The sequence below is a fragment of the Acromyrmex echinatior genome, chromosome 11 (assembly GCF_024713525.1).
Source record: "Acromyrmex echinatior isolate Ae372 chromosome 11, ASM2471352v2, whole genome shotgun sequence".
In the NCBI taxonomy this organism is placed as follows: domain Eukaryota; kingdom Metazoa; phylum Arthropoda; class Insecta; order Hymenoptera; family Formicidae; genus Acromyrmex; species Acromyrmex echinatior.
Window position 1 is genome coordinate 10,973,307 of NC_141862.1, and position 19,503 is coordinate 10,992,809.

The following is a 19,503-nucleotide window of genomic DNA, read 5'->3' on the forward strand; positions in this document are numbered from 1 at the left end:
TATCACGACATAAAAAAAAATAACAACTTACCCCGTCAGAAAAACTGAGATTGTCGTTCGATTTAGCTGGGCATGATAGTTTTTTCTCGATTTTATGTGTATTAATATATTTGCAACATGTGATCGTTTTTTTTACATCATGTATTTAGATGTAAGTATAAATTAGCATTTGAGGATTTCATTTTCATTTAATTAAAAAATAAAAATATTACTATTATATAAATTTATATTTGTTCATAATAAAAAATTTGTAATTACCAATCAAGACTCCTATGCTTCCTATCTCTTGATTCCTATACTTACATCTAAATACATGATGTAAAAAAAACGATCACATGTTGCAAATATATTAATACACATAAAATCGAGAAAAAACTATCATGCCCAGCTAAATCGAACGACAATCTCAGTTTTTCTGACGGGGTAAGTTGTTATTTTTTTTTATGTCGTGATAATAGGCGCGTTTGAGAACAAGCGGCTAGTCTGCTCGTAGAGAGCCTACAATCAGAGTGACGCCATATGAGTATCACTTGTGACTGGTCCGCCATATTTTAGTCATTCCCTCCAGTTTTTTAAACGCATTATTTTCTAAATTTTGAATTCATGCTCAAAAATTGTGACAAATTAAAACATGATAATAAATAAATATTGTATATAAAATAATAAAACTTTTACATATATTATTTATTATAAAATTTCATTTTGTACTATTGCAATATTGTACATTTTGTAATATTGCACATTACTTTATACAAAACGTTATTTATTGCACATTATTTGCGCTATTAAATGCGCTAGTTTATTATCCATTCTCTGTTCCTACATTTTAGGAGCAAAATGCATCTGTAATAATATAAAAGAAATCGAAAATTCAGAAAAATATTATAAATGAAATTTTATAATAAATAATATATGTAAAAGATTTATTATTTTATATATAATATTTATTTACCATTTTTTAATTTGTCACAATTTTTGAGCATGAATTCAAAATTTAGAAAATAATGCGTTTAAAAAACTAGAGGCTAAAACATGGCGGACCAATCACAAGTGATACCCGTATGGCATCACTCTGATTGTAGGCTCTCTCCCCCTTTCTTATTCTTAAAATTATATTTACAATTTGCAATTTGAATAAAGTTAGAACTCTTCTAATTGTATAAGCAAATTACATTTAATTTAAAATTGTGAAGAAAATTTATATGAATAAAAATGAATCAACCTTAGAGACCCTCCACCACCCCCGTCAATTTTTAATGGCGATCCTCTTTTCTTTGTAAGTATATTCCCCCGTAAAAAAAACGAGTTACTAATAAATTTAGTCGGTTTATGCAGGTAAGAATGTTTTAAATTTATTTTTTAATTTTATATCTCTCTTTTTTTCTTTAATTATTTTATTATATTTCGCTAAAATCATATTGCATTATGATTAGCGAAATACAATAAAATAATTAACAATTACATTGCATAGCTTTTTAATATTATCTTTTATTATAATCCTTTAATAATACAATAATTATTTACAATACAATGTGTAATAAAAAATGTTGTTCGAAAATGTAATAAGAATTATATTATAGGAGCACGATTAACAAAATTTAGTAATGAGGTATTATATGAAAATGTCGAAAATACATACGATAACAATTTTCTAAACCAATGTTTAATAAAATATTAATGAATGTAGAATGAAAATACTAACAACAATTAGATCGTACTTACTATTAACTTGCGATTATATTATAAAACTTATTAATATCGTGATAAAAAGTCATTAATACATTTACGACAAGACTTTCATCGCATTTAAGATAATTATCCCGATAATTTGATCAAGGTCCCTCCACGTTGTGATAAGGTTAGTATCCGATACAAAGAAGAAAAAAATCTTCATAGAAAAGCGAACTTGATGTATTCTGATTCCATGTCAAAATCATAAGATCCATTCGCAAAAAAAAGTTAAGCAATCCGTCAAACACCAGCGGTCTTATTACAGAAGGATGTGAATTCCAAATCTTTCAGACCACTTATGATAGAAATAATTTTGGTAGCATCTTAATTACATTTTTATTGCATTTTTAATATAATATCAAAATTTGCGAGGAAATTATATGTTCTACCACACATTACTACAAATCATCTCTTATTAAAAATAAAAAGATAAAATGATTTCCTTATGGAATGGTGATTACGAAGGAATATATTTAATAGTAATAAAATACATGCATTATTGTAATTTTTTATATGTATGAATACAAAAGTATCTCGGGTACCAACTGTTCGAGATAAATCGAACTTGATAATAACGAGATTTTAAAGAACTAAGTATGCTTTCTGAAAAATTTGTTATTATATATAAAATTTAACAATCTTTTTTTTTCTGCATTTTCCCAAAATTTTAATTATTAATACCTCACTAATATAAAGGTATCCATTCGACTTATCTCGAATTTTTTATATCCACACATTTTTAATTAAATTCATGTAATCACGATATCATTGATAAAAGAACATAAGGTATTTTGATAAAAAAATTATCTAAATCGACAAAAATCAAAATTTGTTAAATATAATCTCTTAAATATATCTGCATGTATTTTATCATAGAAAAGTATATAATATACATATAAATTAATAATTAACAATATTCTGGAATGGCGGGATGTCTCCAATACCTAAAAATGATTTTAAAACAGTTAAAAAATTAAATATATACATTCGTAATCATATTTTTTTGTTAGAGCAATCATCGAAAAATAAGCAAATTATTTGCATAAAGCTTAAATTTATTTACTTAACAATTTGGATTTAAAAAAATAATCATTATATGTATATCCATACATTAATTATATAATATTAAATTTGTATTGTTATTAAGATATACTATTACTAACATTATTATTACTAGTGGGAGAACATTTAATAAAACAAAAAAAGCGACGAAAATTGTGTGTTAAAGTATATTACTAAAGTATATTACTAAATTTCGTAACTTGATTTTAAAATATATAGCATATAATTGTCTGACTCATTGACAAAATTATTACTTCCAGTGAAAGACGAGAAAACTCGGGATTAATTCCGATCCTGTACAAGAATTTCCAATAAGATACCAAACTAGACTTTGCAAATGGACTTTACAGAAAGCGACGAGGAATAAGTCTTCATATGATATTGTAAAAATAATTTCGACTTTCTATCGGTACAAATCACGTATTCACTGCATCAATATAGCATCCACTTGACGCGAGGGACAGCGATGAGGCTTTCGTACATAATAAATTAATCATTAATATTTGTAATTTTTTAATGTTAAAAATATAAATGTAAAAAACAAACAAAAAGTTAATATTTGATCTATATTACCTCAGTCAAAGCTCGAATCTTTACTGACTTATTTAATAAATTAAATAGACGAAAAATTGACGATTATTTTAAACATCAAATTTTTAATTAAAAGTCATGTAAAATTATTAATGACTTTTTCATATTTACAATAAAATCCAAATTAAAAAAAATTTGTTTAATCAAACATCTATTAAATTCGTTAAATTAATAAACAATTTTTGTTATCATATGGTTTTTTTATTTCGTCGATTTCGTGTAATTTACATCAATAAAGCAACAATAAATTTGATTTACGACAAGATAAATGCTATCTGTATGGAATAGATATATTTAATATGAATATATTAGGTGTTGGAATTAATTCGTAGCGTTTTTAATGAAAGAATGTTATTTATTTCACATGAGCATTAAAAAATACATTAATGAAAGTACTTCCCATCTCTTGTAAAACGCTACGAATTAATTCCAACACCTAATATAAACATTCCAATAAATGTATAATTTAAATTAGTAATTATTGCGGAAATTAATTACAAAAATAAACATGATGGCATTTACCTGGACATAGTTTACATAAATTTTATATTACGTATGTAATATTATTATACATACATTTATTTATGACAAAATTAATTACAATATTAATGCGTATACATACTTTGTATAAGTATAGAATTTTATAAGATATTAAGTTTAATTTCAGGGAAGCTGAAAATTCAATGAAATTTAAAATTATATATAATATATAATCGTAAAATTAAAATTATATACAGTATATAATCATATTTGACAATTGAGTTGTTGACAATTAAATAAAATTTAAGATTAATTAAAAATTTTATTTAATTTTTAATCTTTTCTTTGCAATTATCAAGTACGTACACATGATGTCTATGTATCCTTATCTACATATTATATAATTTATTAGTTAGATTTATTATATAACATTTTTTTAGTTTAATTATATTTATTTTTTAAAACAAAATTTAATTACCCGATCGCACTTAAATCTATTTAAGTGTCATTTTATTTATAATAATTTAATTTTTCAATTTATCTACATTTATTGTCTTTACCTATACAGTCCCTACCTATTCATATACTTGTCCTACCTATCCGTATTTTCATTTATTCGCGTATCCTATCTCTGTTCGTATATTTCTATAATACTTCCTACATTACTTCATTAACATGTGACACCGCGAATATAATACGTTAATGACTGTGTTCAGTAGAGAAAGCAGCTTTGCAAATGTTGTAAAATTCTTCAACACGATTGGTTCTTGCTTTAGGTTCTTATGAATTTAAATGAATTAATGATATTAAATCAAATTTTACAATAATTGCAAAACTGCTTTCTTTGCTGAATGCAGCAGCTAATGCCTAACCATGTCCTATCGTGTACTGATAAATTCAGAGAGATTATCTAATTGCGATCGTATTAAATAAATGAGCAATAAATGATAATAATTAAAATAGACATTTAATTTTTAAAATACAAAAAATTTTAAAATACAATAACAACAAAGCTAGTGAGAGCCATTGCGGAATGAAGTGCAACTAGAATTTGTAAATTAAAAAACAAAATTTGCGCTTCATTATCTGCACTAGTTCTCATTAGAACTGTTATTTGTTAGTTATTGTATTTTAAATCAACAATATAAGAACTCGCAATTTGCGAGTAAGTTGCCCTCCCGAATATTCAGAATTTATCTTTATATATATCTTTCAAAAAATTAGATTGGTGTTACACACCAACACCCACTTCGTTCAGATCCTCGTCTTTTTTCTGGCCAATATTCTGGCTTAATATGCCAGAGATCGACAGCAAGGAGAAATATTCCTTTTTGCTGCCGACTAAAAGCGTAAAATTTTACGCCTTTGTATGATGCGCGAAACACGAACGCGTCGCGAAGGGGCCACCATATTAATCAAATTGATTAAATATTAATTATCAATAATAATAATTTTATTAATACATGTGTGTGAATAAATTTATTCTTTATTCGTGTCTATTCGAAACTAAAAATATAAGTATTTGACTAAAAATAATCTAATTTTAAAAAATCTCTATGAGGGATATTTTCAACATTTTGATTTTATAAATCTCAAATATTGTGAAATTAGATCAAATTTCTTAATATAAATTTTACACAATATAAACAACAAAACTTCAAATTAAATATAAATCGGAAATTACTAAATCGATTACTATCCCATAAAATTTAAGGCCCATGTACGTATTCTTAACGATTCGAACGATTCGTTGCTGAATCTCATCTCAAAACATGCAGAGAGATAAGAAATTCAGATAAATGATGTAAGATCCAAAAGGGAGATAATTTTCCCTTACATTGATAAATATCGTATATCGTTTATGTTTTAAATTAATACAATCATTTTCTGCATAATTTATTATTTCAAAATTAAGTATTTTAAAAGATGCAAAATTCCGAACGCGATTTTTTAAAATAATTATAAGATAAAATTCTTTTATTTCTTGACACAATGAACCTATACTGGATCTTACATCATGTTACTATTTTGACTGCTATGAAATCCAGTTACTACATATGGATAAGTTATAAAAGTTTAGACTAAAGTAAGTGCATTTAGTGCAATTTAGGTAAATTATAGTAACAATTAATAATCATAAAATATTTTTTATAATAAAAGCGAGGTTAATAAATTATACGATAAATACGCTACATTAAAATATCTGTTATTTCACTAGTAACAAGTATACAAATAATAAATGTGAAGCAATACAAAGAATATCTTTGAAAACAGTATGTTATATACATATATGTGTATGTATATTATTTTTTTCTGCACCAACTTAAATAAAATTTAATCCTGAATGAATATTTGAAAATAGGATAGATAGAAAGAATAATAAAACTATACTTATTATACTGTAACAAACACTGTTCTATATTATAATATCTATAGACAAAAAAACAATTTCATTTCTCTAATTTCATTCTCTAATTACTTTTTATATACATATATTCTTTATATTTTTTAATTTAATGTATTTCATTTATTTAAAAAATACGAATACTTTATTAATTTTTGTTTTTACTTCCAAGTGACCATTAAGACGTAATAGACAAGGTGTTTGATAATTCTGTTGACAACGCTCGTAGGTACAGCAAACTAAACTGAGTCGAAAAGTCTTGTATCATTTTGCAATTTTTACAATAATTAACAAGATATTAATAATCGCTCAATATTGGTTTTCAATAAATTTTTACTCACAAGATATTAATTATTAAATAGGCGAATATAGATCTTCAATTTCGGCACTATTTAATAATTAATATCTTGTTACTATTGCGATGATCTATTGATCGCACTATCAATTTTACAGAAAAACAGCAAAAATTGTTTGTTTTCTTCTCATAGAGCTCTAAGATTTTTTTCAAAATTTTTATCAACTTTTTAGTATTACATTTTTTCATTGGCAAGTATTTTTACCAACATGTGAGGAAATACGATATTAAAAAATTCTGAAAAAAAATTTTAGAACTTTATAAGTAGAAAATTAACAATTTTTGCCGAAATTGAAGATCAATATTCACCACTATTTAATAATTAATATCTTGTTACTATTGCGAAAATTACAAAATGGTAGAGGACTTTTCGACTCAGTTTAGTCCACTCTACCTATCCACGAGCGTTATCAGTACAATTATCAAACTGTATATATTTTAGTGTAAAACATATTTAAAAAACCGATTACATAGAATCAACTTTTATGATATTTTTAAAATTGAATTATTTTGTATCAATTGAATTGAATTACATACAACTGAGATTAAATTACTTATTATTATATATATATATATATATATATATATATATATATATATATATATATACATACACACACATATATAAAATATATTTAAAGTTAACATATGAATTTAGAAACAAAATTTGAGCCTTTAACATTGTAATTTTCTCGAATGAAATAATAAGTTCTACTTTATTGTTTTAGTTAAATTAATGAGAGATTGAATAAGAACAATGGCGAAAGATTATTAAAAATAACTTAAACTGAGAGTAATATGATATTATAAATTTTACAGTGCATGTACAATAAAATAAGAAGAAGCATCCAGGATTAAATTTATCCTAATCTGTTCTAACTTATCCACTTTAAGGTAACGGATGCATGGAATGCTACATATACATTACATAAAAAATATACAGGTATATTAAATTGATGCATATATACATCTGTAGATATATTAATAAAATCACCACGCATCCGTTACCTCAACAAAAAAACATCAATTCATCACTCACCAATTTGATGCGCAACAGCGGAGTTTCATCTGCATCGTCGCTACGATGATTCTGTAACAAAAAGAATATAAAATCTAAATTAAAACAAAGCAAAAAATCAAGTAATATTTAAAAAAATATTTTTTAGTAAACGTAATTCTCTTGAAAATAATCACATAATTTTCAAAATATTTTTACAAGCATCGAAATTTTTAATTTACTTACATTCACTTACATATTTATAAAAATAATTATATACTCGAAAAAATGTTATATAATAGACATTACATATATAATTATATATAAACATTTTTTATATATGAAACATTTTTTCCCGGACATTTTCTAAAAAAATCTTAAAAATACATAGATATTTATAAAATTTCAAAATAATTTTAAGATAATTTTTTTTTTCTAATTATTACTTTTAAATCATTGTAAAATAAAGCGAATAAATAGAAAAAAGATATTGATGTTACAATAGCAAAAAAGATATTTACCGCAAGGTTGCTCCGCCGGTACCCGATGCCTCTCCCAGACCTCCCCTCCTCTCAAAGTTGACACATCCTCTCGCACTGGACACTCGCGAAAAACACTCGCGAAAAACACTCGCGAATAATGGAATATAATCGCGCGCGGACTATAACTTGAGTCCGATTACTTGAACGACACTCCCGAACAAACGCGCGACGCGACGAACCGGCTGCGGTTCGTTCATTTTCAAATTAATCGGCGACGAGGGTACGTTAGCTTCCCCGTTGGATTTTTACACGAAGAGAATGATTTTCCACAATAAAAATTTATCTAAATATATCATTCAGATCCGAAAATTTTTAGATTTGAGAAAAACCGTTCTCTTTGTATAAATATCCTCTGGATACTGAGCCCTCCCACCACGTCAAAGTATACCCGTGAGAGGGAAGATAATCTGAAAAATGTAATAGCTATTACCTATATTACTATGCAACCGATTAACTTTTACAAACAAATATCAAACACAGTCTGCAATTCGTTATCATTGCGAAATAAATTTAGAGCAGCTAAAAGGATTGAATCTTTTATTTATAGATGATGTCTGTAAGATATGATTAAAGTCAATGAAATGGGCTATTTAATAAAAAAGAGAAATGTTTCTTTTATTATATCGATAATAATAGTTTCAAAGAATTACGTTTAATTTTTAAACGGATCGTATAACGGAAGGTGCACAAAAACAAAAAAATAATTAAATTATTAAACTATATTAATTCTGAAAGCAGGAATTGCGTTATTTGCATGAGAATATTATTCATATTAACGTTTTATGACTCGTGTGATACCGTTCGTACAGACAAATGCGGCCGTGTCGCGTGTCGCTCTTCTTTACATTTCTATTTGAAACATATAATAATCGCAAAAAATGCTAGATGTATAAAAATGTTGTATTTTATAAATGTTCACGTAATTCGATTACTAAAATGATTAATTATTCATAAGGTACAACGTTTCGTATTATATTTAGCATTCTCCGATAAGATTTTAAAATGTAATGTGAAAAAACCACTCGCGACACGACTACCTATTTCTAAGAATTTCAGTAGGGGACCGCGCAGTAATTAAGCGTGAACGTAAACATGACGCGCCGCTCGTGCCACCCCGTACCATCCTCAACACAAGGTCGCGCCAACCGTCTAACTGCCGAAATAAAACGAATATTACGAATATTACGAATAAGTAAAATAATATATTCTTCCCATTTTTAATGATTTTCGATTAATAAAACGATTATTTCTAGTTTTAACGGCGCGAGTCGTTTAATGCGATATCATAATTATATTGCGATATACCGAGGAACATATTTAACGTTTATTTTATAATTTTAAGTATCAATTTTTCGTATCAATTACAATGTAATGCTGACAAAAGGCAAGAAGTAAAAAGAGATTCTTATTAGCGTGGTCTTCCTTACATAATTGCTCACGTGAAATAATTTTAACATCCCAATATTATATCTCAATTTTAGAATAATAGCATGCATCTAACAATAAGAATCTCATTTTTATTGTTAGTTATCGTACATCCGCGAACGCACGAAATATTTAAAATATTCATGAACTGCGTATGTGAGTAATGAATCTTGGAAATAAAGGGAAAAAGTGCATACAACCTATAATCCTTTTCAATCCTTAATATATTCCTTAGTTTTAGGCAACCTTATGTAATTCGCGTTCGTAGATATTGCTGTTAATTAATGCGACACGCGGAGCGACTCGAAAACACGTCCGTCTCCCACCGAGATCGCCTAGCGAATGCCGAAGTGACGATCGACCACCGCACCTTGCCCCCCTACGCCTTCGCTCCGCGTCCCACCGCTTTTCGTCGCCAGTGACCCCCTTCCCCTACCGAGCTTTTCGCCGATGTTTTTAGATTACACTCAACTATCGCGTATTCAAACGACGAAAAATATTCAACGATTTATTCAATTATATTTTTCATATTTTACATGATTTTGACAAACGGATATCGCCGTACATTTCGCGTTTTAATTTGTGGCATCTCGGGCACAATCCTATATTATCTGCATGGTTCTTTTAAACGTAATTAGTAATTATTCGCGTGAGGGTATTCCAACATTATGTCTGAATTTTCATTGTTCTTTTTAATAATTCATTCTTAAATAAAAATTGATAATCTATTCTATATACACATGTTCTTTATATATAAAGATAAACGCAAAAAATCTTAATAGCGTGAAACAATTTGTGCTAAATACAATTTGGTTAAAAGTATTAAATATCTTGTTAATCGTTATTTAATTTTTCAGTTAATAAATTAATTTAAAACGCTACTTTTACTGCAAATTATTCTGTGTTTCAGAAATTCTTTAAACGTGCATATAATAAAATATAAAATAGGTTCCGGAAACTTATTTAAAATATTAAATAAAAAATAAGTCAGAAATGTAGTTATTTAAAATAATAAATACTAAATTTCTCTTTTAAGTTTTTAATTTAAAATATATACTTTAATTTTCATCGCTTTTACAAGTATGTAAAAATTATTAAACGATTTTTACGTATATTTTGGCAACTTTAAAAAGAATTTGTAAAGTTATATTTACAACAAATACTTCTGCATTGTTGTAACTAAATATAGTTAACAAAATGAGAAAAATGTACTTTTTCAAAAATGTATAAACTCTGAAACATAAATATTTAAACGAAAAATTTAAACGTTAATATTTTTTTTAAACTAAATTAAGTTATAGTTAATGGCTTCTAAATTTTTAATTAAAAATTTAGAAGAAGTTAATAAATTAAAGTTTAAAAGTAACTAAATGAAGTTAAAAATTAATGCGTTTAAAATTATCTAAATTAAAAGTTATTAACTTTTTAACTTTCTTTTAACTTTTAACGTTTTAACTAATTACTACCTGACAATCCTGAACATACTTTTCGTTTAAATATTAATTTAATTAATTTTAAACGCATTAATTTTTAACTTCATTTAGTTACTTTTAAACTTTAATTTATTAACTTCTTCTAAATTAAAAATTTATAAGCCATTAACTCTATCTTAATTTAAAGTTTAAACAAAACATTAACGTTTAAATTTTTCGTTTAAATATTTATGTTTCAGAGTTATATATTTTTGAAAAAGTACATTTTTCTCATTTTGTTAACTGTATTTAGTTACAACAATGTAGAATTTGTTATAAATATACAACTTTACAAATTCTTTTTAAAGTTGCCAAAATATACGTAAAAATCGTTTAATAATTTTTACATACTTGTAAAAGCGATGAAAATTAAAGTATATATTTTAAATTAAAAACTTAAAAGAGAAATTTAGTATTTATTATTTTAAATAACTACATTTCTGACTTATTTTTTATTTAATATTTTAAATAAGTTTCCGGAACCTATTTTATATTTTATTATACGCACGTTTAAAGAATTTCTGAAACACAGAATAATTTGCAGTAAAAGTAGCGTTTTAAATTAATTTATTAACTGAAAAATTAAATAACGATTAACAAGATATTTAATACTTTTAACCAAATTGTATTTAGCACAAATTGTTTCACGCTATTAAGATTTTTTGCGTTTATCTTTATATATAAAGAACATGTGTATATAGAATAGATTATCAATTTTTATTTAAGAATGAATTATTAAAAAGAACAATGAAAATTCAGACATAATGTTGGAATACCCTCACGCGAATAATTACTAATTACGTTTAAAAGAACCATGCAGATAATATAGGATTGTGCCCGAGATGCCACAAATTAAAACGCGAAATGTACGGCGATATCCGTTTGTCAAAATCATGTAAAATATGAAAAATATAATTGAATAAATCGTTGAATATTTTTCGTCGTTTGAATACGCGATAGTTGAGTGTAATCTAAAAACATCGGCGAAAAGCTCGGTAGGGGAAGGGGGTCACTGGCGACGAAAAGCGGTGGGACGCGGAGCGAAGGCGTAGGGGGGCAAGGTGCGGTGGTCGATCGTCACTTCGGCATTCGCTAGGCGATCTCGGTGGGAGACGGACGTGTTTTCGAGTCGCTCCGCGTGTCGCATTAATTAACAGCAATATCTACGAACGCGAATTACATAAGGTTGCCTAAAACTAAGGAATATATTAAGGATTGAAAAGGATTATAGGTTGTATGCACTTTTTCCCTTTATTTCCAAGATTCATTACTCACATACGCAGTTCATGAATATTTTAAATATTTCGTGCGTTCGCGGATGTACGATAACTAACAATAAAAATGAGATTCTTATTGTTAGATGCATGCTATTATTCTAAAATTGAGATATAATATTGGGATGTTAAAATTATTTCACGTGAGCAATTATGTAAGGAAGACCACGCTAATAAGAATCTCTTTTTACTTCTTGCCTTTTGTCAGCATTACATTGTAATTGATACGAAAAATTGTCGAAAATAATCGTCAAATATGTTCGTCGGTATATCGCAATATAATTACGATATCGCATTAAACGACTCGCGCCGTTAAAATTAGAAATAATCGTTTTATTAATCGAAAATCATTAAAAATGGGAAGAATATATTATTTTACTCATTCGTATTATTCGTAATATGCGTTTTATTTCGGCAGTTAGACGGTTGGCGCGACCTTGTGTTGAGGATGGTACGGGGTGGCACGGAGCGGCGCGTCATGTTTACGTTCACGCTTAATTACTGCGCGGTCCCCTACTGAAATTCTTAGAAATAGGTAGTCGTGTCGCGTGCGGTTCTTTCACATTACTTTTTAAAATCTTATCGCGAAGAATGCTAAATATAATACGAAACGTTGTACTTTATGAATAATTAATCATTCTAGTAATCGAATTACGTGAATATTTATAAAATACAACATTTCTTATTACATCTAGCATTTTTTGCGATTATTATATTCAAAAAGAAATGTGAAGAAGAGCGACACGGTCGCATTTGTCTATACGAACGGTATCATACGAATCATAAAACGTTAATATGAATAATACTCTCATGCAAATAACGCAATTCCTGCTTTCAGAATTAATATAGTTTAATAATTTAATTATTTTTTTGTTTTTGTGCACCTTCCGTTATACGATCCGTTTAAAAATTAAACGTAATTCTTTGAAACTATTATTATCGATATAATAAAAGAAACATTTCTCTTTTTTATTAAATAGCCCATTTCATTGACTGTAATCATATCTTACAGACATCATCTATAAATAAAAGATTCAATCCTTTTAGCTGCTCTAAATTTATTTCGCAATGATAACGAATTGCAGACTGTGTTTGATATTCGTTTGTAAAAGTTAACCGGTTGCATAGTAATATAGATAATAGCTATTACATTTTTCAGATTATCTTCCCTCTCACGGGTACACCTTGACGTGGTGGGAGGGCTCAGTATCCAGAGGATATTTATACGAAAAGAACGGTTTTTCTCAAATCTAAAAATTTTCGGATCTGAATGATATATCTAGATAAATTTTTAGATATTGAATAAAATCGTTCTCTTCGTATAAAAATCCAACGGGGAAGCTAACGTACCCTCGTCGCCGCTTTATTTGAAAATGAACGAACCGCAGCCGGTTCGTCGCGTCGCGCGTTTGTTCGGGAGTATCGTTCAAGTAATCGGACTCAAGTTATAGTCCGCGCGCGATTATAGTCTATTATTCGCGAGTGTTTTTCGCGAGTGTCCAGTGCGAGAGGATGTGTCAACCCCAATTCTGAGAGGAGGAGGAGGTCTGGGAGAGGCATCGGGCACCGGCGGAGCAACCTTGCGGTAAATATCTTTTTTGCTATTGTAAAATCAATATCTTTTTTCTATTTATTCGCTTTATTTTACAATGATTTAAAAGTAATGATTAGAAAAAAAAAGAATTATCTTAAAATTATTTTGAAATTTTATAAATATCTATGTATTTTTAAGATTTTTTTAGAAAATGCCCGGGAAAAAATGTTTCATATATAAAAAATGTTTATATATAATTATATATGTAATGTCTATTATATAACATTTTTTCGAGTATATAATTATTTTTATAAATATGTAAGTGAATGGTAAATTAAAAAATTCGATGCTTGTAAAAATATTTTGAAAATTATGTGATTATTTTCAAGAGAATTACGTTTATTAAATATTTTTTTAAGTATTAATTGATTTTTTGCTTTGTTTTAATTGAGATTTTATATTCTTTTTGTTACAGAATCATCGTAGCGACGATGCAGATGAAACTCCGCTGTTGCGCATCAAATTGGTGAGTGATGAATTGATGTTTTTGTTGAGGTAACGGATGCGTGGTGATTTTATTAATATATCTACAGATGCATATATGCATCAATTTAATAAAAATATACCTGTATATTTTTTATAAATGTATATGTAGCATTCCATGCATCCGTTACCTTAAAGTGGATAAGTTAGAACAGATTAGGATAAATTTAATCCTGGATGCTTCTTCTTATTTTATTGTACATGCACTGTAAAATTTATAATATCATATTACACTCAGTTTAAGTTATTTTTAATAATCTTTCGCCATTGTTCTTATTCAATCTCTCATTAATTTAACTAAAACAATAAAGTAGAACTTATTATTTCATTCGAGAAAATTACAATGTTAAAGGCTCAAATTTTGTTTCTAAATTCATATGTTAACTTTAAATATATTTTATATATGTGTGTGTATGTATATATATATATATATATATATATATATATATATATATATATATAATAATAATATAAGTAATTTAATCTCACTTGTATGTAATTCGATTCAATTGATACAAAATAATTCAATCTTAAAAATATCATAAAAATTGATTCTATGTAATCGGTTTTTTAAATATGTTTTACATTAAAATATATACAGTTTGATAATTGTACTGATAACGCTCGTGGGCAGGTAGAGTGGACTAAACTGAGTCGAAAAGTCCTCTACCATTTTGTAATTTTCGCAATAGTAACAAGATATTAATTATTAAATAGTGGCGAATAGTGATCTTTAATTTCGGCAAAAATTGTTAATTTTCTACTTATAAAGTTCTAAAATTTTTTTTCAGAATTTTTTAATATCGTATTTCCTCATGTTGGTAAAAATACTTGCCAATGAAAAAATGTAATACTAAAAAGTTGATAAAAATTTTGAAAAAAATCTTAGAGTTCTATGAGAAGAAAACAAACAATTTTTGCTGTTTTTCTGTAAAATTGATAGTGCGATCAATAGATCATCGCAATAGTAACAAGATAGTAAAGTAAGATATTAATTATTAAATAGTGCCGAAATTGAAGATCTATATTCGCCTATTTAATAATTAATATCTTGTGAATAAAAATTTATTGAAAACCAATATTGAGCGATTATTAATATCTTGTTAATTGTTGTAAAAATTGCAAAATGATACAAGACTTTTCGACTCAGTTTAGTTTGCTGTACCTACGAGCGTTGTCAACAGAATTATCAAACACCTTGTCTATTACGTCTTAATGGTCACTTGGAAATAAAAACAAAAATTAATAAAGTATTCGTATTTTTTAAATAAATGAAATACGTTAAATTAAAAAATACAAAGAATATATGTATATAAAAAGTAATTAGAGAATGAAATTAGAGAAATGAAATTGTTTTTTTGTCTACAGATATTATAATATAGAACAGTGTTTGTTACAGTATAATAAGTATAGTTTTATTATTCTTTCTATCTATCCTATTTTCAAATATTCATTCAGGATTAAATTTTATTTAAGTTGGTGCAGAAAAAAATAATACACATACACATATATGTATATAACATACTGTTTTCAAAGATATAAAGATTCTTTGCATTGCTTCACATTTATTATTTGTATACTTGTTACTAGTGAAATAACAGATATTTTAATGTAGCGCATTTGTCATATAATTTATTAACCTTTTATTATAAAAAATATTTTATGATTATTAATTGTTACTATAATTTACCTAAATTGCACTAAATGCACTTACTTTAGCCTAAACTATTATAACTTATCCATATGTAGTAACTGGATTTTATACCAGTCAAAACAGTAACATGATATAAGATCCAGTATAGGTTCATTGTGTCAAGAAATAAAAGAATTTTATCTTATAATTATTTTAAAAAATCGCGTTCGGAATTTTGCATCTTTTAAAATACTTAATTTTGAAATAATAAATTATGCAAAAAATGATTGTATTAATTTAAAACATAAACGATATACGATATTTATCAATGTAAGGGAAAATTATCTCCCTTTTGGATCTTACATCATTTATCTGAATTTCTTATCTCTCTGCATGTTTTGAGATGAGATTCAGCAACGAATCGTTCGAATCGTTAAGAAGACGTACGTGGGCCTTAAATTTTATGGGATAATAATCGATTTAGTAATTTTCGATTTATATTTAATTTGAAGTTTTGTTGTTTATATTGTGTCAAATTTATATTAAGAAATTTGATCTAATTTCACAATATTTGAGATTTATAAAATCAAAATATTGAAAATATCCCTTATAGAGATTTTTTAAAATTTAGATATATTTTTAGTCAAATACTTATATTTTTAGTTTCGAATAGACACGAATAAAGAATAAATTTATTCACATACATGTATTAATAAAATTATTATTATTGATAATTAATATTTAATCAATTTGATTAATACGATGGCCCCTTCGCGACGCGTTCGTGTTTCGCGCATCGTACAAAGGCGTAAAATTTTACGCTTTTAGTCGGCAGCAAAAAGAAATATTTCTCCTTGCTGTCGATCTCTGGCATATTAAGCCAGAATATTGGCCAGAAAAAAGACGAGGATCTGAACGAAGTGGGTGTTGGTGTGTAACACCAATCTAATTTTTTGAAAGATATATATAAAGATAAATTCTGAATATTCGGGAGGGCAACTTACTCGCAAATTGCGAGTTCTTATATTGTTGATTTAAAATACAATAACTAACAAATAACAGTTCTAATGAGAACTAGTGCAGATAATGAAGCGCAAATTTTGTTTTTTAATTTACAAATTCTAGTTGCACTTCATTCCGCAATGGCTCTCACTAGCTTTGTTGTTTATTGTATTTTAAAAATTTTTTGTATTTTAAAAATTAAAAGTCTATTTTAATTATTATCATTTATTGCTCATTTATTTAATACGATCGCAATTAGATAATCTCTCTGAATTTATCAGTACACGATAGGACATGGTTAGGCATTAGCTGCTGCATTCAGCAAAGAAAGCAGTTTTGCAATTATTGTAAAATTTGATTTAATATCATTAATTCATTTAAATTCATAAGAACCTAAAGCAAGAACCAATCGTGTTGAAGAATTTTACAACATTTGCAAAGCTGCTTTCTCTACTGAACACAGTCATTAACGTATTATATTCGCGGTGTCACATGTTAATGAAGTAATGTAGGAAGTATTATAGAAATATACGAACAGAGATAGGATACGCGAATAAATGAAAATACGGATAGGTAGGACAAGTATATGAATAGGTAGGGACTGTATAGGTAAAGACAATAAATGTAGATAAATTGAAAAATTAAATTATTATAAATAAAATGACACTTAAATAGATTTAAGTGCGATCGGGTAATTAAATTTTGTTTTAAAAAATAAATATAATTAAACTAAAAAAATGTTATATAATAAATCTAACTAATAAATTATATAATATGTAGATAAGGATACATAGACATCATGTGTACGTACTTGATAATTGCAAAGAAAAGATTAAAAATTAAATAAAATTTTTAATTAATCTTAAATTTTATTTAATTGTCAACAACTCAATTGTCAAATATGATTATATACTGTATATAATTTTAATTTTACGATTATATATTATATATAATTTTAAATTTCATTGAATTTTCAGCTTCCCTGAAATTAAACTTAATATCTTATAAAATTCTATACTTATACAAAGTATGTATACGCATTAATATTGTAATTAATTTTGTCATAAATAAATGTATGTATAATAATATTACATACGTAATATAAAATTTATGTAAACTATGTCCAGGTAAATGCCATCATGTTTATTTTTGTAATTAATTTCCGCAATAATTACTAATTTAAATTATACATTTATTGGAATGTTTATATTAGGTGTTGGAATTAATTCGTAGCGTTTTACAAGAGATGGGAAGTACTTTCATTAATGTATTTTTTAATGCTCATGTGAAATAAATAACATTCTTTCATTAAAAACGCTACGAATTAATTCCAACACCTAATATATTCATATTAAATATATCTATTCCATACAGATAGCATTTGTCTTGTTGTAGTAAATCAAATTTATTGTTGCTTTATTGATGTAAATTACACGAAATCGACGAACCATATGATAACAAAAATTGTTTATTAATTTAACGAATTTGATAGATGTTTAATTAAAAAAAATTTTTTTTAATTTGGATTTTATTGTAAATATAAAAAAGTCATTAATAATTTTAAGTGACTTTTAATTAAAAATTTGATGTTTAAAATAATCGTCAATTTTTCGTCTATTTAATTTATTAAATAAATCAGTAAAGATTCGAGCTTTGACTGAGGTAATATAGGTTAAATATTAACTTCTTGTTTGTTTTTTTACATTTATATTTTTAACATTAAAAAATTACAAATATTAATGATTAATTTATTATGTACGAAAGCCTCATCGCTGTCCCTCGCGTCAAGTGGATGCTATATGTTGATGCAGTGAATGTTTTTGATTTGTACCGATAGAAAGTCGAAATTATTTTTACAATATCATATGAAGACTTATTTCTCGTCGCTTTCTGTAAAGTCCATTCGCAAAGTCTAGTTTGGTATCTTCTTGGAAATTCTTGTACAGGATCGGAATTAATCCCGAGTTTTCTCGTCTTGCACTGGAAGTAATAATTTTGTCAATGAGTCAGACAATTATATGCTATATATTTTAAAATCAAGTTACGAAATTTAGTAATATACTTTAGTAATATACTTTAACACACAATTTTCGTCGCTTTTTTTGTTTTATTAAATGTTCTCCCACTAGTAATAATAATGTTAGTAATAGTATATCTTAATAACAATACAAATTTAATATTATATAATTAATGTATGGATATACATATAATGATTATTTTTTTAAATCCAAATTGTTAAGTAAATAAATTTAAGCTTTATGCAAATAATTTGCTTATTTTTCGATGATTGCTCTAACAAAAAAATATGATTACGAATGTATATATTTAATTTTTTAACTGTTTTAAAATCATTTTTAGGTATTGGAGACATCCCGCCATTCCAGAATATTGTTAATTATTAATTTATATGTATATTATATACTTTTCTATGATAAAATACATGCAGATATATTTAAGA

General features: G+C 26.3%; 2 long non-coding RNA genes across 2 annotated transcripts; one reads left to right on the forward strand and one right to left on the reverse strand.

Moving 5' to 3' along the window:
• Positions 1–7,434: 7,434 nt before the first annotated feature.
• Positions 7,435–8,944, reverse strand: LOC147908146 (uncharacterized). The gene is made up of 2 exons (XR_015546700.1): positions 8,142–8,944; positions 7,435–7,713 (listed from the first exon to the last, which is right to left on the reverse strand). It is a non-coding gene; the product is annotated as an uncharacterized LOC147908146 (long non-coding RNA).
• A 3,144-nt stretch (positions 8,945–12,088) lies between these two features.
• Positions 12,089–14,624, forward strand: LOC147908147 (uncharacterized). The gene is made up of 2 exons (XR_015546777.1): positions 12,089–13,918; positions 14,343–14,624. It is a non-coding gene; the product is annotated as an uncharacterized LOC147908147 (long non-coding RNA).
• Positions 14,625–19,503: the final 4,879 nt, after the last annotated feature.